The 25,613-nt window shown below is 38.5% G+C and overlaps 1 long non-coding RNA gene across 3 annotated transcripts in view; it reads right to left on the minus strand.

The window, feature by feature from the left end:
• Positions 1-300: 300 nt before the first annotated feature.
• The window catches only part of LOC311626592, a 39,537-nt gene continuing 14,224 nt past the window's right edge, over positions 301-25,613 (minus strand). Inside the window, exons 2-4 of one of the 3 annotated variants that reach the window (XR_014795724.1) lie at positions 10,163-10,286; positions 5,196-5,278; positions 301-584 (exon numbers count right to left, since the gene is read on the minus strand). This is a non-coding gene — a long non-coding RNA (uncharacterized lncRNA). Of the gene's footprint in view, positions 585-3,759; positions 5,279-10,162; positions 10,287-15,814; positions 15,983-25,613 lie in introns of those variants that run through there. The other 2 variants (XR_014795726.1, XR_014795725.1) reach the window with 2 other exon arrangements.

The raw sequence follows: 25,613 nt of genomic DNA on the forward strand, positions 1-25,613 counted from the left end.
CAAACACCTGCCTTTTTCCGTTTACTTCTAGTAACTTAAAACATCTAGCTATAGCTACTCTCATTAGTACCATAATGCCAGGAATAAGCGAAATTCAGCCTGCAATGCAGACTTCAAGTGGAATATTTAATGTATGCAAGCCATTTAAGGCACACGATATAGATTCAGAAATTGCTGTCACATTGTTAAAACTTTCTGACAAAAATGTGAGAAAGACATTAGCAAAAAACCTTATTTTTCACACATTATGAAAAATATTGAGATGTTTGGAAGCCCCTGGCTGTTTGAAATGAGCTTTTTATTTGTCATTGTATATGCACAGCCAAAGCCTCTGGTTATCAAAAAGTGCATTGACAAGCAAATAGAATGCACTCCACCAGTTGGTATTGACAGAATTCTGCCATTGCAAGCGCCTACTTCATCGATATTGGATACTATTTTTCTCCGAGCAGTGAAGGAATAAGTACAAGCTGTCTCTTTGGCTTATACATGGTTTGTACCTCCATTTCTTTTTCCACCTCTTATGTAGTTCTCAAATTTCAATAACTGCTTCTCTCTAGTTGTGTGATGCTGGACGTGGTGCTCTGAAAAAGTTAAATAAAAAGAGAGTGACATTTACCAATCATAATCATATTAGCAAAGATTTCAGGACAACATATTTTGAGATATAGAATGACTTTGTTCATCACATTTACCCCCTTCTGTGTCTTCCTTTTTGAATTTTAATTGATGTGTTTCATTGAATGTAGATTGTCCTAAAACATTTGAATGTATCTGTTGACAATACCAAGTAGCCCACACTCTTGGAGGGGCATCTCCAGCCTTTTGAAAGGCAGACAGATAAAGTTAGCACATGATGCATGAGGTCAAACATAGACAAAAGTCACCTTAAAAGGTATGGCCCAGGCTAAAAGCAGAAAGATCAGGCCTTGACAATGGCTAATCAATTAGGTTAACATCGTCTAAGAGAGCATGTGTGGACATTGAAAATCAGGAAAATGAGTGTGAGGGATAACACTTCAGAGTTCATGTTATTATCTGGGAGGAGGGGCTCATTGAGCAGATGGTGCAGGTGTATTCGATGCATCTCCAAAGAGCAGAAGAGTATATTGGGATTTAAAAAAAAAAAAAGGGGGGGGGGGAGCCATAAACCTGTGTTCAAATGCCAGTTCCACCACTGCCCAGTGATTTCAGGCAAGTTATTACTTCTCTGGGCTTGTTTACTCATCTGTAAAGTGGAGATGGTAATACTAATAGCTAACTCATGGATAGTGAAATAAATGAATATATGAAAGCATTTAGAATGCTTCCTAACACACAAGGACGAGAGAAGTTGGTCATAAGTAAAGCCCTAGAATGTATCATAGAAAGTATTCGTTGATGTTAAGCTATTATTGTTTGATGCCATTAATCATAAATTACCATTGTGCTTTGATGACATAGATTATCAAGTGCCTTCCCACATAGATCTTACTTGGTGGGCCAGGATGAGCTTATCTAAGGCAATTACCATTCTGTCTGATGAGGTGATTTGAGCTTTCATGGAAATTAATCTCTCATGCATATATCACGTGGCTACAATTTTGATTAGTATTACTCTCTCTGAGAAAATAACAAGATCTACTTTTGGACCTGCATCCCTGAAAGCCAGTTAGATAGAGGTGAACCCATTAAGGTTCTCTCCCTTTGAAGGTTCTGCCTAAGTGACAAGACGACTATAGCAAGTCACAATCATATCTTCCAGGAAACTACTTGTAATAAAACCCGTTGAGCTTGCATGAGAAAGTTATAACGGAGACACAAGAAGGTTAGTTAATGGGTGAGCATATGCAGCCCTCAGGCCAACACTATCAGGCTATGAAAGTCTTGTTACAGTAACTTTGAACCTGAGAATGAACATTCAGAATGATGTGCAGCCCAAGTGTTTTCCCATTAGCATCCGTTGGGCCTCAAGGAGTTACTTCTTCCAGCAAAGATGTGTCCTCCACAAAAATGTATAGTGTTATTTTTCTACTAATAGTATTTAAACATTTTGTTGTTATATCATTTGTTATATCTATGGAGTGGCAATAAGTTGACAAGCCTGGCAGTATAAATATCCACCAAGCACCTTGTGGGTTGCAAGGAGTCCTACAAAAGGTCACTGAATCTGCTGGAGACCTGCTGGAATTGTGAGGCCTACTTTTACTGAAACTTTCGCTGGGGATCCCCACTGGGCAGACATGTTTTCCATGGTCTTATTAGTTTAAAATCTAATACTTTTCAAGCATGTATTGTTTTGACAACAAGCTCCCATTAGGAAGGTGAAATAAAAATCTTGCCTCTTGCTTTAGACTGTAAGACTTTTGCAGAATGGTATTGTTTGCAACCAAATGCCAAGACCATGATGCTGGAGCTGAGTGAGAGCTGCTGGCGGAGCTCCAGGGAAAGAGCTGAAGGGCAACCTTGCTCCTCAGTCCCAGAGCACAGGCCCATGTATGAGGAATTAAAATCAATTAAAATCAGCTCTAGGGGCTGAGGACACTGTCATGATCCAGAGAGCCAGGGTGCTGTTCTCATCACATCGACAGTAAGACCTGGAATTCTTCTCAGTCCTTGAAGATACACAATGGGTCCCCTACTGAACCTTTCTTCTAGATAAACATTCTCAGTTCACTCCTCATTCTTCTCAAGAGAGGCCTTGGGTTCTATCATCATCTTGATAAGAACCACCAAGAAGATGCTTTAAGAGGGCCAGATCCTCTGGAGGTTTTAAAGCTAAAATATAACCTACCTATACACTTCAAGTTTTAAGCTCTCTTGGGAATCTCTGGATTCTCTGGATTCTTAGACCAAGACTAGAGTTCCAGACCCAGAATATATAGTGTCTTGACATCAGGACCCAAAGGAAGAGGTCATGGAAACTTACCCATCCAAGCTGTCAGGTTTCTACCTTTCTGTGTCAGCTACAGGAGGTTTTCAGAAAGAAAACTTTGTGCTGTTTGACCAGCTTTGATAAAACAGTCAAAATTTGCCATGAATTTGTCATTCATGGGACACTGCAAAGTCTTAAGATCACTTTTTGGAAAGCTGTCAGAATCTAGGAGTCAAACTTAGAGGATAACACAAATAAGAAAGGAGTAATAAAACTGTCAACTCCTCGTTCCCCTCCAAGCCATATTTTGGCAAAATTCTATTTGTTCTCTTCTGGGAAGAGAAGGCTGTCAGATTCAAGGGGCCAAGCAAAGAAGTAACAGGGCATATTAAGTGAAAGAATTATAATCAAAGTTTGAGTGCAAAATTACACCCTTCATAATTTTACACGTAAGTGAAGTACATTTCTGTCCATGCTTGGGAAGACAGAACTTTTCTCATGTCTGGCTATCAGATACCAATAACCTTTCCATCATTAACCAGAGTAGAAAGCTGGAATAATCTGAAAGCTTTTTTATTGTAGTGAACCTGAGGACGTGAAAAATGCATTGTCACTCCATGATGTTGGCATCTAGGTGTGAAGAAATTGATCAGCACCCCTGGAAGTGTGACTGGAGACAATAAAGCATATAAATATGTTTTAGTTCTGAAAAAGTTGAATGTGTGTGTTTATGTATTATGTGTATTTCAGAATTAAAACATCATGATCTAAAATATTATCTTACAAAGTAAACATCAGCTAAATGAATCCAAGCACAACTTAATGAAAGTCACTATCTTATATGCATTTGTAGCATAAGCACAAAATGGGAGTCAGAAAAACATAAGACACTGGTGCTTAAGCTTTTTAAAATTTTATTGATTTTGTAAGCATTTTAACACCTCTTTTATAAAAAGTCACTGGTTGATGCAATCTAACTATAAAATCTTTCAGCCATCAGAACTGATTACTAGAATAGAAGACAGAACTTATAAATGAGCCAGTGGGAGAGGAGTACCAGAATCCTTCACTTAGCTCTGCTCTGCTGGGTACATGGCCCTTTTATTAGGCACTAGAGGCTCAATGCACAAACCTCGTGCAAGGACCTTCACCCCTGCCACTGCGGTGGCCACTGTGGGTTTGTCCAGAAGGAAGGACATCTGGACTAGTCAGCATATTATGCTTTTATTATTATAGATGGTATAACTGATGTTCTGATTGGTCCTGAATTATATCTGTGTAAAAGTGAAGAACATTTTCTGGGCCATCTCAATGCTCTCCCCATGTTTGTCCTATGACAAATGACTTCTTGTAATTAAAGATGCAAAGACGGCATGGTAATCATCAGGCAACAAGGATGTGCAGTTCTCTATGACAAGCTAAACAGTCTTGAAGTCAGCATTCCTCAAAGTGGGGTTCCAGGTCATCAACTTTAGAATCCCCCGAAGGGTATCTTGTTTACAAACGGGATTCCTAAGTCTTATCCAAGACCTAATGAGCCAGACTCTCCCAGTCTGCAGACTGGAAGTAGATCTTTTCAACAAGCCCTCCACGTGAGGCTTCTACACACTAAATCCTACACACCGTCTTGAGAAACCACTCGTAAAGAAACTGCACCCATACTTGGACTTAATTTGCCTCTGTACAGGCGTACCTCAGAGATATTGCAGGTTTGTTTTTAGACCACTGCAGTAAAGCAAGTATCACACTAAAGTGAGTCAGAAACTTTTGGTGGTGGAGGAGGGACTTGCCTTCAATTTGTAAAATATGCAGTATCAGAGAAGCACAATAAAATGAGATGTGCCTGTAGATCAGTGGTTTGAAGCCCTGGCCATGCAATAGAATTACTTGGGGGGTTCAAAAACACACAACCATGACTGCATCTCATCCGCAGAATGTCTAATTTGGTTGATTTGAGGTGAAGCCCAGGCAGCAGTATGTTCCATACATTGTTCTAATATATAACTAGGATTGCATGTTTATAGCAGTATATTAATAACAGTCAAATGCAGAAAATAACCCATATGTCTGTCATCAAATAAAAATATAAACAAATTGGGGTATATATGTACATACAATGAAATACTATTCAGCCATAAAAAGGAAAGAAATTCCAATACATGCTACAAGGCGGATGATCCTTGGAAGCATTATGCTAAGTAAAATAAGCCAGACACAAAAGGAAAATATTGCATGATCCCACATATATGAGATATCTAGAGTAGGCAAATGTATAGAGGCAGGAAGCAGAATAAATGTTACTGTGGGCCGGGGGTGGGGGAGATAGGGAGTTAGTGCTTACTGGTTACAGAGTTTCTGCTTGAGCTGATAGAAAAGTTTTAGAAATTTATAGTCTTCTTAGCACATTTCTTCATGTAGGCATCTCTGAAAAAAAAAAGCGCGAGAGAAATTGTAAATGCAGAGAACATTTTGAGTTTATGTTGCCAATTACATTTAGCAAATAATAATAAAGACATCTGGGAGTGCAGTATTAATAGTAAAGTACCCTTTGGAGCTCTGTACATAGACATTATAAAATCTTAGTAACCTAACAAATTCTGTATAAGAACTCAGCCCGATTTTGTTACTGGCAAGGAGATTAAAAATGAGCATCAAATTTGTTTATCTCTCTCTTCATTAATGGACATACAATGTCATCCTTGAGATAGTGAAATGAAGGAAGTCTTCAATGAAACTCTTGGTAACAACTGCAGAAAATCCGTGCCACTTCAAATTCTTGTATATAATTATAATTTTGATACTTTTCTAAGCATTTTGTTAGTGCTTGATCACATGTAATATCTAGAGTCGATCACATGTCAGGTATTTCAGTGGGATTGCAGGTTTCCTGTTGCATACAATCACTAATAATGGTGATATTGTTATTTCTAGAGGACTTTTCTGGAGGAGTAGTTGAGAGAATTGTCCTGTTGATCTGCACCTGCGAGATAGATGCAGTGCCAATGCTGTGCATAAGAGAGAGAAATCTTTCAAGTGTATTCTAAAGAAAAACACTTTCTTCAAACCTTTACTTACCAATATCACACTCTCTCTGGCAAAACAAAATGAGCTCTGTGTCTCCTGGTGTAAATGAAAAGCTTATTTTTAAATGCCATATGTTGCTATGATTCATGCTGTGTTTTTAACGATAATCGCACATGCAAGCAAAATGCTGTATAGTTTTATATTCATGTAATTCCTGATTATCACAAATACACACAACAAAAGACAGTTACAATATTAGGGATTGCCAGAGCTACAGAGAATCTCAAAAAAGTTCTCTAATCTGGCATCTCATCTTCACAGACAATTAAATTAAGTCATCCAAGACAGATAGGAGCATTTCCCTTTCAATTTAATAAGTATTTTATGGAGGTCCACAATGCGACCTATACTATAGAAGATAAACTTTTACTATATAAGATAAACATTAAAGAGCTTGATTTCATCATTCTTAAGGAATATACAATATTTTTTTCAAAGAGACGGAAAATACATAATGTGTATTTACATTGTTGTGTATATCTTAGAATGGCATACTGTGAAAGTTCTCAAATGTTAACCTGCCTCAGAATCCCATATTATTAAAACATAGGTAGCTGGGCCCTCACCTCCCATTTCTGATTCAGTAGGTCTATAGTAGGACCCAAAATTTTGCATTTTCAATGAGTTCCCAAGTTTTGCTGATGCAGCTGGCTCCTGACCATGCTCTGGGAACCACTGCAGTAAAACAGAAGTATTAAAGATGCAGGCCCTGGAGTTCAAGTGCAGAGTTTGAATCCATCAACTAGAATAAGCTACTTATTTTCACTGCCTCAGTTTCCTCAACTGTAAAATGGAAATAGCAACAGTACTTACCTCAAGTGTTACTATGGGGTTAAATGAGATAATGCCTGTAAAGCAATGGAACAGTGCTGGCACATAGCCAACACACAGTAAGTGTTCATTATTGATGCTATTTCATATTAGTTTCTAAATACCAATTCTGAGACCAGTACTGGTATATGAATATATATATATCTATACTAATAAAAGAGAAACATGCAAATTAAGCATCACTCTGCTACACCCACAAGCCACGCCCATCAGCCAGTCAGGAGCGAGCATGCAAATTAACCCAACAAAGATGGTGGCAGCCATGGAGTGAGCAGGAGGCTTGGGTTTCCCAGGCAATGGAGGAAGCCAAATTTCCTGGCCTCCCCTGGCCTCCACTCAAGGCTACAAAGTTTCAATTATAGAAGATAAATAAATCCCAGATCTCAGGGCTTCTGCTTGGGTTGCCGGGGGGTGTGGTCGGCCTACAAACCCCAAAGGCCCCTCACCCAGGCCACCCTACACCCCAAGGGAACCCTCACCTTGATCTGGGACTCTCTTCCGGGTAAACCAGCCAGCCCCCACCTGTGCACCAGGCTTCTATGCTATCTAATAAAAGAGTAATATGCAAATTGACCATCACTCCAACACACAAGATGGCCACCACAAGATAGTTAGCAGTGGGGGGGGCAGTTGGAGGGACCAGGCCTGCAGGTGAGGGCAGTTAGGAGTGACCAGGCCTGCATGGGAGGGCAGTTAGAGGCAATCAGGCTGGCAGGGGAGCTGTTAAGCATCAATCAGGCTGTTAGGGGAGTGGTTAGGGGGTGTTCAGGCTGGCAGGCAGAATGGTATCAGGCCTAACTGATCAGTCAGACATCCCTTGAAGGGTCCCAGATTGGAAAGTGTGCAGGCTGGGTTTTGGGACACACACCCCTGTGCACGACTTTCATGCATGTATAAATTAAATATATATGATAGTATAAAGGTACAGAATGTCTTTTCTTAGGAATAATTTTCTTTTACCTTAAGAGAACATTCTACCTAATTTTAATGTTGACATATATTTACCAGTATGTGTATGAAAATAATAGTAATAGGAATTGGCATTTATCTTGAATACTAAGACCTCGGTAATACCATACCATGCTTCCCATTGTAATGTGGGGTTTAAATAGAAAAAAAAAACAAATAGAGCTGAGTTAGGATTGAGGATTTACCAAGAAGACTGTGATAGTGTCATCCAGATTATAATACTTGGAAGCCCACTAATCTAAGAAAGGGGATGGGGAGTCCCTACCTCAATGACACTCATTTGTGGTAAGAGTAGCATCTGTGGGAAGGGGTCAGGAGGGCAGGGTGCAAGAATGAGATATACAGAACACAATGCTGCCTCTGTCTGCCACAGAACAGGGAGCGGAGATGTGCCTGGGTGGCCTCACTGTGGCTTCACCTAATAGGTAGGTACACAGAGCAGCACATCATCCCTGTTGTCATAGCAACTTTAAGGCACATCTATCTGGGGACTTCACCTGAGAAGTCAGGGCCTAGAGCCCTACTCTGACCACCGGATTTATGATTTTTCTAATAAAGGGTTCAATGAGGCAGAACCAACTTCAAAATTCATTCTGTTCTGCCAGAGAGGGAATGCAGGTGATCTCCTGGGCTTAGGGGATAGGCCTGGTGTGAAAGTCACATGCTTCTGTCCTGGCTCCCCTGGTCCATGTTCAATTAGCGGGAAAAATACACTGAAGCCGTGTGATGCTCTCAGAGATAAAATACAGTATTTCTGCAGATACTTTGACCTAATTGTGTTAGCCCTAATTAACCACATTCTCATGTCATTAGATGAAAAAGAAGAGTTCTAAGCAAATAATTTAAAGAAACATTTTACCAGTATTAAGGTCTATTCCAACTTCTTTAGAGGAAGCTCAGGAATTGGAATCAGAAAGATGGTAGAATTCAGGAGGGAAGTAAGCATTAGTAGTATGTTTGGGGCCCACTAATAAGAAATAACCCATTCCACATACCTAAGCATCCCCCTTTGAGCATAAAAATGGCTCCCCAAGTTAGCCATGGCTAAGGACCTGCTTCAAAGCAGACAGAGCTCAGTAACTAAATGTCATGGAAAAGCATTGTCTTTGGGAATGGGAGAAAACACCTGCAAACCATGTATCTGATAACGGGTTATTATTTAAAATATATAGCCGAAACCAGTTTGGCTCAGCGGTAGAGCGTCAGTCTGCGGACTGAAAGGTCCCAGGTTCGATTCTGGTCAAGGGCATGTACATTGGTTGCGGGCACATCCCCAGTAGGAGGTGTGCAAGAGGCAGCTGGTCGATGACTCTCTCATTGATGTTTCTAGCTCTCTATTTCTCTCCCTTCCTCTCTGTAAAAAATCAATAAACTATATTTAAAAAATAAATAAATAAAAATAAATAAATAAAATATATAGGGAACTCATATAACTTAAATGCAAAAAGAAAGAAACGAACCCAAATCACCCAGTTAAAGAATGGGCAAAAGACCCAAATAGGCACTTCTCCACCATATGTTAGTAAATGGCCAAAAGGTATATGAAAAGATACCAAATATCACTAATCATCAGAAATGAAACTTAAAACTACATTACCTCATACCTGTCCATTGAGAAATCAACTGGGTGGGACACACCTCCCAACTGTCCCCTCAAATGGATGCTTTAATCCGCCTGGCAGACCAGCTACTCAGGGAGCAAATTGGCTGAAGGCCCAGGGCCGGTGCAGGGAAATTCCTGGCCACATTTATGCTGAGACCACTCCTCCCCCGGCTGCTCCCTCTAATAACCTGGTGTGGCGGGAGATAGAGGCGGACATGTTCCTGAGCGAGGTGGACTCCTTTCTGGGAGACTTCGGCTTGAGGAATTCCTGACGGGGCTCACACCATGTAGGATGCACCCACCAGATTCCTGGTCAGGGATTTCCTCAGGTCAGACTTGCATCGGGGTCTCACAGTTCTCCCAGCTTTCCTGGCCCCTCCCTGTGTCCTTTCAAGGGCATTTCCTTTTTAATCTCCCCTTAGCACCTGCTTCTTTGATGACCCAAGTACACACCTCGCCCACAGCCCACCACTGCTTGGTTGAGGGTCGCACATGGGGGCGCTGACTGCCCAACATTTTCAATGAGGCCGTGCCCTGGCTCCGTGTTTGAGGAGCAGCAGCCTCCACAGGCCAGGAGATGCAGACAATCTCCCAGGAGTGGGCTGTCAGTCAGTGGCCCCTGGGTGAGCATATGGACAAGGTGTTCACAGTGACCATGCTTGCTCCGAGCGTTATGGTTCGGTTATCTGCACAAGAGCACACACAGGCTGTTGTGCTCTGTGAATGTGACCAGATGAAAGGAGGGCTTTAGGCAAGGATATTCCCAGGCATCTGCTAGGAAACATGAATATTCTCCACAATGAGGGTGACTTTGCTTTTACCTTTTCCTCTATAGCTGGAGGTTCATTTCATTTTCTTTCTGCTCCTTTTCTCATCACTTCCCAACTTGACTGGTGGTTATCGAGGAAAATGGGAAATGCTTCATGTTCAGAACATTTACATCTCCTGGTAACAAAAAAAGATGCAGGAAGACTTTAAATAGGAGCTCTTAGCAATGAGTCTAATAGGAGACATTTAATAGTGTTAGTTTTCTTCTTATTCAGCCCCCTGGGGACAAAGGACCATGTGCATAATAGGTAAGGTATTGAGAGTCGTATTCCTCGTGTGGTCATAAACAGGATCCAAATGATGTAATTATACGAAAGCACTGCTGTAAACGATAAGGGCAACTAGATGTTAATTTGAGATCTTTGCAACTTATTGTGGTGCTGGGTCAAGGCAAATTCTCAGAGGCAGGACACCTGCAAAGAGGAAAAATTTTCCAAGAACATAGTTAGTATATAATATAACAGTATTTTCTTTGAAATGTGTGTTTCACTCTGTTACCCTACTTTAAACGCATCTTAAAACTCCTTTATGATATTCAGACAACAGAAGCAATTTTTAACTATCAAGAAAACATTCCATTCCATATGTCACACAACGTACCATTGGTTGTGATTCCAGCATCCCTGAATGTTCTACATTTATTTGTAATTTAATAAAATCAATCTCCCGCCTTTGGGATATTATAATGTAATTTCATGTGTACCATTAAAAATATAGTTGATATATTCTACAGCCTGACTAGCTGCAAATGTAGAGACATTATTGATGCTGCATGATCAAATGAAGAAACATGAAACTTTAAGAAAAATGAAAAACCTAATTTAAAAGAATGGGAAAGGCAGAGATAAAATCAGGGCAGTGACTGATCTAGCACCATGCACTAATATATCTTTTTTACTTTCTCTTCTTAAACTGAACAAAAGAGGTAGGTCAGAATTTGCATTGGTGGGAATCACTCAGATCAAGAGGTAGGAAGGAGGAGATACATATATTATCTGTTCAATTTTACCAGATACAGTTCAATTGCTCAGTGGTTCATCTGTCTTTTCTGAGCCATATTTGAACAAAGGTGACCCTCAGAACTCGTTACAAGATCTTGTTATTTAAAAAACATTTTATTTTTATATTTTCTTGAGACAGCCTCAAAGATTAATGTCTAAAATAAACACAGCTGTTGAAAAATTTTAAAGATACAATCAGAAAAGTAATTCAACATGTCCCCAATGCTTTTAACTCCAGTGATGAAATTCTGATCTGTAACAAACTTAGAAAAAAGCAGCAACAGTTCTCTTGTGTTTTCATACCTCTTTTGTTATGTCTCTCAGCTAACAACTTTAGCTTAAATTTCGCCCAAGGCATATTAAATTAAACTTCACTAGAATTCTGTAGGCATCTTCCTTCTCCCCTAACTATTCTAAGGAATATAGTTGGCACAACTTAAACTATTAAAGATGTCTCAACGTGCATAACCCATGGACACAGACAATAGAGTAGTGAAAGCCCGGGAGGGGTGAAGGGGTCGATGGGGAAAGAAAAAAAAAAAACCACCAAGGGGACATCTGTAATACATCCAACAATAAAGATAAATTTTTTTAAAAAATGTGTCTCAGATTTATCAGAATAATGCAATACTATTTAAGCAAGAACAAAAGGGTGGGTTTGGGAATACTTAACTGTCAGTTCTATTCGAAGCTCTACTATTCATTTAAAAAAAATCATTGGTCTTTGACCTTTCTTAGCTTCAACTGAGAAATGATAGGGTTTAACTATCCCCGAAATCTAAAATACTATGTTCATATACCTTCAATTTGTCTTATAATTGCTAATGGTCTGTGTCATCACTAGACTCTTTTGTTCTTAGCATATTTAGCCCAATACACAGCTCATAGTAGGAACTCAATTAATATTTGTTGAATAATTACATGTAAGCAAATATAAGTCTCTCTCATTTTCTTTCCCCTCAAAGATGTGCTCACTGAGAATATATATGTTCACTAACTAAATGTGATAATTTGTCTAACTGTCATGGATGCCTGGCATCCTGGGACCTCAGGAAATATCAGGATCATCCTGTATAATAAAAGCCTAATATGCACATCAACTAGTCACTATGACATGCACTAACAACCAGGGGGCAGCTCAATGCTGGTGGTCAGTGTGCTCCCACGAGGGGAGCACCACTCAGCCAGAAGCCAGGCTTATGGCTGGCGGGCTCAGCGGTGATGGCGAGAGCCTCTCGGGTCTCTGCTATAGGCGGGTGTTAAGAAGCAAAGGGTTCTGGACTGTGAGAGCCCCCGACTGTGAGAGAGATGTCTGGCTGCTGGCTTAGGCCCGATCCCCAGTGTGATCTGGTTTAAGCCAGCAGTTGGACATTCCCTGAGGGGTCCCAGACTGCGAGAGGGTGCAACCCAGGCTGAGGGACACCCTGCTGTCGCCCAAACACCTCCCTCTCCCCCCTGTGGACGAATCTTGTGCATTAGGCCTCTAGTATAAAATAAAAGGCATGTCTGGGTGTGTAGGTATCTGGATACTCATTTATTTCCTTTCATGGGCAACTCATTTAAGAAATAAATCCTTAAATAACATAGGAATTGCATGCTTTTGTTTCTGGGGTAGAAATCCTTCCTACTGAGTATAAACCCACAACTCTTAAAAACTTGAAGACCTAAATCACTCCATTGGATTTATCAAATATTTAGAAAAGTACAGTGCTCCCTAGGAAAAGACTGTTCAGTGCTATGTCTTGAATATATAATTTGACATCTTGTTGCAGCATCAGAGTGTTGTGCTAAGCCACCACATGCTCTTTTGGAATAATAAATGATGATAGGATTGAGCACCTCAGACAAATTTTCAAGTTTTATAAATATTTATGAAAATGAAGTCCACAAAATTTTATATCCTAAACTGGGAAATAAATGCTGGCCCTATGCTAAATTAAAACAATTGCCCATATTTGGGGGGCACTAGTATATGTATTTTTGTCTTTGAAAATGAATGAGGTAGCATCACATAAAAGTGTGATGCTACCTCATCCAATAGTATTTTTATCACACAAGGTGATAAAAATACTATTGGAATTATCCCACCTAAGTCTAGGAGAGTGAAACTATTCTGTTTGAAGCTGTTATGGTAGATATGTGACATTTTGCATTTGGCCAAACCCGTGGTCAGCAAACTGCACTCGCGAGCCACATGTGGCTCTTTGGCCCCTTGAGTATGGCTCTTCCACAAAATACCATGGCCTGGGCGAGTCTATTTTGAAGAAGTGGCATTAGAAGAAGTTTAAGTTTAAAAAATTTGGCTCTCAAAAGAAATTTCAGTCAATCATTGTATTGTTGATATTTGGCTCTGTTGATTAGTGAGTTTGCTGACCACTGGGCTAAACCCTTAGGTTGAACCTTACATTAAACACAAAAGGTGACCCCTGATGTAAACTATGGATTTTAGTTCATGATAATCAATAATGGATCATCAATTGTAACAAATGAACTACATTAACATAATTTATATACATAAAAGGCTAAGTGACTGTCCGTCTGTCCAACTGTTTGACTAACCCATTGGCTGGTACATATGACGGGCACAGGCAATTTAAAAATAAATGTTCACTTGCTCATGTGCTGTACATACAAAGTTCTCACTGGCACCAATTGCATGCCTCTGTTTCTCGAAGCTGAAGGATCTGCAGAAGGAGAGGTTGTTTTGATTCCAAGAATTGATTTGCCCCCATCTGACACTGGCCTCCTATTTAAATTAATTTGAAGACAGTTTCCTGTGATGCAGCATTTGCAATGACTATTTATAAAGCCCAAAGACAGACATTAGACAGAGCAGCAATATTCCTACCTGAACCCGGTTTCAGACATGGTCAGTTATATGTTGCTTTCTCTCCAGTTTGAAGAGTGTATAACATTAAAGTTGCAAATACTTCATCATAAGGAAAATTAGTAAAGCACTCTGAAAGTGTTTTTTTTCTTAATGTGGTATACAGGGAGATATTAGAATAAGTTTAATTAATTTATCAGTCATTGTTTTTATCTCATGTTTTTATCTCATGTTTTTTATGTTATTATTGTTTATTATCAATTTATATATTATTTTCATATACATTTTACTAATTTTCTTTCATCTTTGACACTTCTATTATAGAGAAAGGGTAAATAGCGATATTAAAATATTTCTTCTAATTAACATGTTAAGCACCCAGCCTGTTTTGTCTTCTGATGGTGCTTAATGTGTTAACTTTTTTTCAATGTGCAGGAATCTGTGCACTAGGCCACTTTTATGTTAATAATGTTGGAAACTGAGTGATGTGTAAAGGAAGTAGGTGGGAACTTTCTCTGTACTATCTGCTCAGTTTTAGGTATACAGAAAACTGCTCTACAAAGAAAACCTATTAATTAAAATAAAATAAAATAAAATAAAATAAAATAAATTAAAATAAAATAAACCATTGAAGCTATTCCACCTAAAGCCATTCACTCAGCAAATTTCTATACCAACAATGAGCAAGATAGTTCATTTATATCATGAATGGTGATTATGCCCAAAGATAATGATGATTGAAGATGAAGTATTTGACATGACAAGTTCTTTACTGGCTCCAAACCCTGGATATAGAATACAAAGAATATTTACAAAGACCTACATTAATCTTTAAGGAGCAGCCTTCTCATTTCATACCTTATACTTAGCTCTGCCAAATTCTGCATAACTAAATAATAGATTCAGGAGAATACGTCCACTGTTCAGGTAATGTAAAACAAATAGAACAGTTATCATAATAATACAGCAAAATGTCAGAGCACAGAAGAGCTAGAAGGAACCAAGGAAAGGATTCACCTCAGCCCCCTCTTCTTAGGTAAGAAAAAAATGAGGTACAAATCTAAGTCCCTTGTGACATGAAAAGCCCATGGAAAAGAATTATTCGGGTCAAATTATAGGAATACATGAGCTATTTCCTGAGCAACAGATTAATATTTAACTTGTGATCACTGTGAAGTTTATAGGCAATTGCATTTCCATTTTCATTTGGCTGCAAGAAAGTTCAGCACCAGATTTGTGGCCCGTTTCCAGCAGGTTTATAGGTTAAATCTTACTCCTGCCTAATCTTGCTTTCTGACTCATCTATGAAATTTTTTGACTTATTGCTCTCTTGCTGTATTGAATGTGAGACAGGTGACCTTAAACAGTCCCTCTCCTGGCTCACTCTCTAATTCCCTTCCCTTCAATCGGGGAGAAATATGTGGATTAGAAGAAAACATTTCAAAAATGGTGATCCAAGGGAGATGGTTTTAGAATCCTGTCACGCATCTTACATGATCCCCCAGGGAGGTCCACGTGGCCCCGCCATGAGGAATTAGATCTTGTAAGGGGTATTATTATCTCACAAGAAGTAAGATCAGAGTGATGCTAATTATGCAGTAGTCATCCCACCTGAAAGTAAACAAGTGGGCATGTGCCCCCAGGTGGTGCATAGGATGTTTATTGAGGTATGGAAACAAAATACTATAATTTTTATTGAGCTTCACAATATCAAAAAAATCAAAATCAAAACTGAGGTATCCCATTACCTGTTTTCCTCGCTTTAGTGAAAATACAATAATTTGCATTTTCAAAGTTACTTTTGAATATGAACTAACCTTTGCAACACCTCAGGACACAGAAACGGTTATCTTCATTTTACAGCTGGAAAAGCTCTGTTTTATAGACGCAGACACCAAGACCTCACACACCTGAGCTCCTCAAGGAGGCAGAATCGGGGACCCACTCAGAAATTTGCCTTTTGTACTGCCACGTTGACCGAGGGGCTGTTATAAGAGAAAGCCACTGTGAAACATTTCTGTGTATTTCCAGCTACTTGACTGATGGAAATTAAAATAATAGCTCTTGCGTGCTTTGTAATATTCAAACTTACAGGCCATGACCTAACAGTTAAAAAAAAAATGCTACGGGTTTATGAAGCCTTTCTCAAAACTATGGAAATAGGGTTTATATTCCAATGCAGGTGAAAGTGCTCGACTGTCTTCTTTGCAAGACCAGTTTTAAGAGGGTCACGTGTCCATTAGGGGCTTGACAGAGGCCTGCCAGCCCTCCTGGTTTTTATACACTGTCTCTTACTCATTTGCGGCTCTGCCTTTATGTGGTAACAGATCATCAGGCACTCATGACAATATTTGGCAGTTCACAGTTCACAGAGGCACTGTGCTCTGAGTGATGGGGTTTACAATATCTACATGGTTATGATTATAAAACTGTGCATGGGCCAGGGAAAGAAAATAACCCAGCAGATTATATTTCAATGCACCCATTAGAGGATCAGCGTGAGACACCATCAGCAGTGGAGGAATTCATCAACTTCGTAGGCACCCAAGCAGTGTTAAAAGCTTTAACTTTACTAGAAATATAACAAGTAATAAAAACAGACAAGACCTGAAATGGTCTAATGGGCTAGCACAAATGTGGCGGAAGATTAACAGCACTAAATTCTCAGGCGTGGAAATGTTCCCCCAACATTTGGTAAGCAGGCTCTTGAATTTCAGGGCCTTTGGTACAAATCTTCCTGTCGGCAGGAATGGGATCCTAGATGGACAAACCGACTTGGCTTTGCATAGTCACATGGAGTCGATATTCTTAAAAACTGTTCAAGTTCTTACCTTAATGCATTCCACCTTACAGCACTGCCGTAAATCCTTTTCAACCGATTTGTCACTGTTTTATCTACTATTGATGAAAATATCTGTGTTCGTATAGGTCACACTTGGATCTACGAGCCTCTGAGAGTATTTATTTATTTTAGTTTATTACAACATGTTGGATATAAAAACAATAAATGATATAAAAACAATATAATAAATTCCATCTTACTCACGATCCAACTAAAAAAATTATATTGTCAATACATTTAAAGCCCTCTCTAAATTCTATCTCAGATGTGTAGTATCCTTTACTCTCAGCAAAAACCCTGGGGCTGAATTTGGGATTTATCATTCCTAATGCCCAGTTAATGTGCAGACAGTGAACAGCTCATGTATAGATACTCTATATACTAAATGTGCATCTGTTAGCAATATTTACTATTATTTTGCCTATTATTAAGATTTATAGAAGTAGAATCATTTATGTGTACTATAGGTATATTTTTGCAACTTGCTTTTTTTGTTCAACATTATTTTTGTAAGATGCATCCTTGTTGATACCCGTGGATTGAGTTCATTCATTTTCATTACTATACAACTTTGTACAGCAATACCACCATTTATTTATCTATTCCCCTAAAGATGTTTTCTATTAAACAGCATGTGAATATTATATAAACTACAAGCAAATTTGTCATTTTCAGGGTGCACTGATGTGACTGAAGAAATCATCGTACGAATATTGGTGGGATGTGCTCCCTGAGGCAGACCCTGAATCATATGCACTGCCTGTTTCTGAACGTTTGCTGCTATGTCATTTGCTATGTCATCTAATACCTACATGATCAGAATTATTATTCTATTATTGTCATTATTATATTTTGTTCTGCAATAGGTAGCCTATGTGTCTAAGGCCAGTGGCATTGCCTTATTCTTCTAAGTATTCTTAACACCTAATTTAGTGCCTTAATTATATCCATAAACATTCATTTGAGAACAGAATGGATGCTTTGTGGACCAAACATAACTAGGGAGAGGAAAACTTCCTCTCCAGAGTATCAACTCTAACAAGTACAGAAGCATGAAATATTAGAATAGATCAAAGACTGAGAGGAAAAGAATGTCAGTGAGTCCCATATGTAATCTGAATCCTGTGTTTTTCTAATATTTCAAACATGGGCAATTATGTTATTTTTTAATACTTTTGTATTACAAAAACTAACCGTGCCACTGTTTTATCTGCTTCTCTTAGGTGTTTCAAAGTTAAAATGTAGAGTTTATTTTCAAGTAGCAAGGGAATAGTGTATGTAAAAAAACATTGAAGCAGAGGCAGAGAATAATTCTAATTCACAATAAATAACTCAAACAAGAGTGGTACAACTGATGCGTAGCTACATAGCCATAAATGATTCCTGTCCAACAAGTCACTCCTTTAAAATAAAACACATTTTCAATCAATTGGTGAAGCACTCTTTATCTTACAATGTTTCTGGGAGGCCAAAGGAAAAAACTGAAAGCAAAAATCGGCAACCCCTGGCATATATAATTGTTGCTATAATCCTTCTTCCCATGTTAAAAAAAAAAAGATAATTTATTTTCTTTTGTTTAAGCAATTTTTGATTACAAAAGTAAAACATGATAATTCTGGAAAATTTCAACTATCCAAAAAATTACAAGAAAATAAAATTTAATACTAATCTTATTTTTCAGCTATAACCATCATTAATATTTTAACATATTTGCATTCTTTATCTATGCATATGTATATACATTTTTAATAAAACATGAATATGTTACAGAAATTATTTTATCACCTTTTCAACTTAGCAATATATGATGCATATTTTTTGTCAGCATTTTTCTTCTTTATCCTCATTTCTAATAGCTCCATATTATTCTGTCAAGTGGATGGGCCATAATTAGTTATTATGCCTCCATTTTTGAACATTTGTTTCTAGTTTTTTACCCATATCAGTAATGATACACTTAGCATTTTTATTCCAAACCTTTGTATACATCCATGATTCACCTAGGATAAATTCTCAGAAATGTGATAGCTCAATCAAAAGCCATACACATCATGTTTTTCTTATGTGCTGCCAAACTGCAGACCACAAAAGTTGCACTCATTTTCACTTTGGCCATCACGTTTGAGAATGCTCATTTTTTTAAACAATAATTTTAGTACATTGCCTTAGAGACCTCAAGTCTTCACTACTTCCCATGTCTACACCCTTTGCTATGTGACTCTGCCGTGGCCTCCTGCTGGGCCTGGGCATAATTCCCAGCTTCTGACTTTGACCATGTGAACTTTCTCAATGGGATATTAACAGTAATGATGCATGATGGGGAGTCTTCAAAAGTGCTTTCCTGATTGGGCTTGCTCTTTTGCGCCTCTGCCATCACCATGAGATGACACTGCCTAGGCTAATCCAGTGATCTCAGAAAGAAGATAAGAGACAAGCGCAGCAAAACCACCCTCCATTCAGCCACAGAGTGTGTGACTGAGCCCAGCAGAGACCAGAAAATCTACTCAATTGAGGCCAGTTGAGATTAGCCAACACCCAGCTGACCTAAAGACTTGTGAAAAGTAATAAATTGTATAGTCAGCCACTGAGTTCTAGGAGTAGCTTATTATGCAGCAATTGTTAATTGATATAGTTGCCAATGCTACTCTCTCCACAAACAATAAAATTTAGGTAAAATTGTACAGATCACAAAGTATTTTCCTTATATGCCCTTATTCACTATTAACATAATTTTCTAAATCAGAAAATCAGAGTTCAGGAAGATTGCAATTTACCCAAGTGCTCCCAGTTATTAAGTGCCAGACTCAGGGTTCAAATAGAGATCTTTGATCATGCCCCTTTCTCTATTTCAATTTTTTTTTTCTGTAAAGAACTAGACACCACATTATTTTAGATATTGCAAACTATATAGCCTCTTGTTGCAACTTCTCAGCTCTACCATTGTATCACAAAAGCAGTCATAGACAATACATAATTGAATGGGTGTGGTTGTATTCCACTAAAACTTTATTCACAAAGACCATCTTGGCCACCCCACAGGAAATGTATACAAGTTGTATCTCAAGTCAATGGATACAACTTTCCTCATCGGTGCTAATGCAGGTGCGGAAAGTTTGGCACCTTGGCTTCCAAAGCATACAGACTATTTATCTAAAATATATCTCTATATCTATGTCTATAGCTGTAGATATAGATACATATACGTATACATCTGCCTAAATCCTGGTATATATCTAAGTCCTATATCTATATTTATATCTATGTTTATATGAAAATAGCTCAAGATTTCAGATTCAGAAGTGACAGAGATTCATCTTGTTCAATTTCATTTGAAAACTGGTACCAGAGAACCACAGTAAAAAAACAAAAACAACAACAACAACAACACACACACACACACACACACACACACACACACACACATATATATACACACACACACACACACACACACACACGCACACACGCACGCACACAAAAAACAACACAAAAAAAACAAAAAACAAAAAACCCAAATGGCTACTGGTAATATACCTCCTTGAAAGCAATCACAGGTCGAAGGCCTATTGCTGCAAAAGAGATGATGGTTGAAAAAATGTATAAACGGCTGCTGGTCAATCATGAAAATAGAAAATAACTGAGCAGAATCCATCAAAATAGGTGATGTGTGAAAATGAGAATTTCCTAACTTGGTTCACAAAGGGGCGATTTGAAATGAAAACCTATGAATGCATGAATGAATGAATGAGTGATTGAAGAGGTGCTCAGGGAGCTAATGTCAACCCAACTCGATCTCAGTAAAGGTTAATTGAGACAAGGCAGCTGTCTCATCCGCTGGGGGTGCCGCTCATATTGAGAGGCTTGGCAGCCATGATATTCTGCACAGTTTTAAAGGGATCAGAACCATTTTCAGTGATCTTTGGGTTTAGTAGAGCAAAGATGTAGGACTACACTGTGTAGAAAGGAACAAGGGGCTATGCTGAATTTTAGGATTGAGTTCAATCTCTTTTATTTACTAGTTGTGTGTCTTTAGGGGAGTTTTTAGCTCCTGCCCCAGACTTTATTAAAGAATATGTAAAATTAACATAAGAATAGAAGCTGCCTTGGAATTCTTTTGCAGAGTTAATGAGGTAATTCACTTATTAAGCTTAGCCCTGCCCCTGGCCATATGGAAGAAATTGATAAATTATTAGATATCCAGTACTGGTGCTAAGGATAAAACATGATCTCTGCCCTTGAGAATCTCAGAGTCTAGTGAGAGACACAGATCCATAAGTAGGCCACAACAATAAAGTGTGAGACATACCATAACAAGCACATTTATGAGAAATCCTGGTTGGGGGGACAGAATGACAAATCCAATGTATTGATAGAGGTTTAGTGTGAGATATAAATATATGTGGGGGGGGGGGGGAAAGAGAGAGAGAGAGAGAGAGAGAGAGAGAGAGAGAGAGAGAGAGAGAGAATCATTGTGCATTATGAATATTGTTGAATCAATACAATAATAAAATGTAATCACTGCATTTTAATTTCCTTGAGGTTAGGAATTAGACTACTAGCCTACCCAACACATCACTTGGAACTCAATCACACTTTGATGAACAGTTGTTGATTTATAAATTACAATAAATAAAATGTCTACTTTAATAAAAAATTATAATTCAGTGTTTGAAGCGGAGAAGAGATCTAGTCTCTCCTTATGGTCAGGTTCTACATTTTTGAGATTCCATTGAGCATACATGATATTATTGTTAAGAGTTTTGCATTGAGTCAAACAGGAGTTTGCATTTCCATTTCAACATTAACTTCCTGACTGTGAGACCTGAGTTACATGGCTTGATGGGTGTGGGGAAGTTAGTGTATAAAATGACGTTTGGTTTAAGGGTGAAGAGCTCAACTGGGCTGCCTGGGCTCTCTCCTGGCTTTGTCACCAGCTAGCTGCATAATGCTGGACAAAGTAATTTGAGTCCCCCACAAAGCAGACCATTAAACTGGGACTCGGGTACAGGTCATACATTTGGGAGGTAATTTCAAGAATCACAAGTGAGCCCAGCTAGCATGGCTCAGTGATTGAGTGTAGACCTATGACCCAGGAGGTCACAGATTCTCGGTCAGGGCACATGTACAAGTTGTGGACTGGATCCCCAGTGGGGGTGTGCAGGAGGCAGCAGATCAATAGTTCTCTCTCATCATTAATGTTTCTATCTCTCTCTCCCTCTCCCCTCCTCTCTGAAATTAATAAAAATATATCTAAAAAAGAATAAAGAATCACAAGTGAGTGGAAGGAGAAGTTCTTCCCCACCCCATCCCACCAAATGTGCTATCGTCATGGTACTGTTAGGAGAACTCAACTTCCCTAAGGTAGAATGAAGAACAGGCCTCAGAGTTGTTCTACCATGGGAAGGTGGGCTGGCTATTCATGCACCAACTTGTGAAATTTTTTTAAATTAAATTTTTGACATACGTTTGACATAGAACACTGTGTAAATGTAAAGTTGACTTGATAATTTACATATTATAACATGATCGTCATTGTAGCGTTAGCACCTTCATCACATAATTATCATTTTTATTGTTGTGGGAATCAAGATCTAGCCTCTTAGCAAGTTTAATAATACAATACAATATTGTCTATATTCAGTAGGCTGCACATTAGTTCCCCATCACATTTTTGTCTTATTAGATGTACCATTAAACAATATCTCATCTATTCCCCCACCTTCCAGTCCCTGGTAACCACCATTGTACTCTGTTTTTATGGATTTTGATTTTTAGATTCCAAATTGAAATGATATCATACAGTATTTATCTCTCTATGATTTATCTCATTAGCAAAATGTCCTCAAGTTCCATCCATGTCATGAATTGCAGGATTTCCTTATTCTCATGGCCAAATGAAATTCCATTATACATACACATATATGCATGCACGTGTATATGTATGTACTTTGTATATATACATATACATATATTTATATGTATGTATATATAATCATATTTTCTTTATTCACTGACAGGCACTTACCATGTTTCCCTGTCTTTAATCCCTATTGTGAATACCACTGCAATAAACATGGGAGTGCATATATCTCTCTGACAGGTTGTTTCATTTCTTTTGGCTATATACCCAGAAGGGGAAATGCTGGATCACATGGTGAACTTCATTGATTGAAAGTTGTCCCTGAAGATGATAAAACACTCAGCTCTTCCAGGCTGCCCCACTCACAGGCTGAGTAAGCTCCCCTGGTTCTGGAGAAAGCTGCATGGCACAGCACCTGAGACCATGGGCACAGAAGCAGAAAGCCATCTTTGTGTAGAAAATGCCCACAGCTGCAGGTGACACTGCAGATCCAGGTGACACTTGGGGATATGAAGCAGGCATCAACAGTGTCTGCTGCTGCATGCTCAAAGCCTTTTATTTATTTACTAGTGGCCCAGTGCATGAATTTGTGCACATTGAAAAAATTAATTAAAATATTTTAATATTACTATTCACCCTTTATCATATAAGTGTCAACTAAATTCACGATTGACAATGGAAACACACACGTGTGATTGGGTGCCAGCAAGAGCTTTATATGTATCACGCATGTGCGAGTCATCTTAGCCTTTTATAGAGATAGAATAAACTTGCTTAATTAGACTTGTTTTCTGATTTAGCTGAACTTTTTTCCAGCCCAGTGAAGCACCCCAACTTCTCTTTCAGGTAATTGTCAGCAACACAGCAGTAAGCAGATTATTATTGTAGATCACACAGGAAGAACAAAGGATAAAATATTTAACTGCAGCAATGTTTGACTATATTCTGCGCAGTCATTTTTAAGGTCCACCATTTCTTACGTCTTTTCAGTCAGGTCAAGTTTCTAAGCTTTCTAAATCTCTGTTTTCCAGCAAATGAAAAGAAATAGGATTCCACCGAGTCTCCTATCTACCTACTCCAGGACTTCTGTGAGAATCAAATGAGATGAGGCACAGGAAAATGCTTCACAGACATTTGGTTAAAGTGTATAATGTTTCCACCTGTGTTCCTGAGCTGAAGAAACTGCAAGGAGGCTAGTCATCACTAGGGAGAGGAAGCCAAGCATTGCTCTGTGACATCATTACTTGACAGACACTTAGCATATTAGGCTAACGCTGTAAAGACAGAGTTGTTTAAAGAACAGACTCTAGAATCAGACAGAGCTGGTTTCACTACTCATGGGCAAATCACAACCCTTCTAAGCCTTGATTTCCTCACCTGTTACATGGGGGAAATAATCATCCTTATATTTAGGGATGCCATCAAAATTAAAAGAGGTAAAGCATCAGCAAAGTGCCTACCACAGAGGACCACTTACAATAAGATTGGATTCAGCTGCAAATAACATAAATACTCTCAACTAGCAGTGACTGTAAAATATGAAATTTATTTCTCTCCAATGTTCAAGAGGTCCCCAGCTGCCAGCCCAGGGGTTAAACAGCATCCCACTGTGCTGGGGACTCAGGGCCTTTATATCCCATTGCTCTTTGCTGAGAGGCTGCCTTTCCCAAGGTCACCAAAGGGTCTAGGATGGATGCCTGGAAAAGTTTTCTTTATTTTGCGTAGCGGTCAGTTGAAAACCAGAAAACGTATAGATCTCTGTCATAACCTTCACTAAGTATTAGTGATGGTATTTGCATCATTATTGTAGTTATTGTTTGTACGGTATTGTGTTATTTTGCATATGTTTATTTTTTAAATGTATAATGATTCTATGTGTAAGAGTTAACTGGCTCCAGAAGCTCAAATGGAAGAGATTTAAGAGAACTATCAAGGATATTTTTATAAAAATGGATTTCTATTAGAATTTTATTTTCACCCCAGACACCGGGGAGTTTACGGATAAAGACAGAAGTGTCACTCTGGCATCTGATTTCATATTCACAGCAATGTGGAAAAAATGGATTATGACATAAAATGATTATGAAACCCTGGTTTGGTTGATGAACTAAAGATAATGCAGAAGAGAAATCAAGCAGCCATAAGGCCCTTAAATTTCTGGGAATATAGTACATTTATTTTAATAGCATAAAATGGAAATCAATTCCAATTTCAAATAAAGAATATATGTATTGGAATTAAATTATCTTAAAATGTTTAGGCTACATTTTGACTCTAAAAGAAAGAGAAAATATCAAGAAGAGTATGCAATATAAGGAGCACTATATTAAAACATAGGGATCCATCCTTCACTGTAGATTTTTAAAATTGGCATCACACGAGTGAATAAGACACATGCATTATAATAAACTAGACATTATAAAACTGAGAAAGAAACAATAAAAACACATGGCTCTAAAGCTAACTTTTTAAAAATGGTAAAATATGGAAGATACATATCCAAATTCCCTTCTCCCAAGCTATGTTTAATGTTATCTGAAACTTTTCATTCGCTTACCTGGACATGAAAACCTAAACACAAAACTGAAACTCTGGGAGCCATAGTCTCCAGAGATAGAGCAGGACCCTAAACGTTGTCCCTTTTTAACTTTGTAACCTTTAATCATTAGTAATTATTAGACTGTTTGATCATTTCTTATCAATCCTCTCTTCTGCATGATCTGCCTAAATACATCAAGAGTGATTGTAGGAAACCGCTCCCTTCCCTCCTACACACTCACCTGGCAGGGTATTAACAGGCCAGTCAGGGAGCATGAGCAACACAGGGAGCATCAGCAGGATTAAATAGTGCCATCAGCCCCTGCAGCGTGCTCCCCGCGGTGCTGCTCCACATCCAAGCACTTTTAAAACTAGA

The sequence above is a fragment of the Pipistrellus hanaki genome, assembly GCF_964339955.1.
Source record: "Pipistrellus hanaki genome assembly, chromosome: 8".
Taxonomy (NCBI): Eukaryota; Metazoa; Chordata; class Mammalia; order Chiroptera; family Vespertilionidae; genus Pipistrellus; species Pipistrellus hanaki.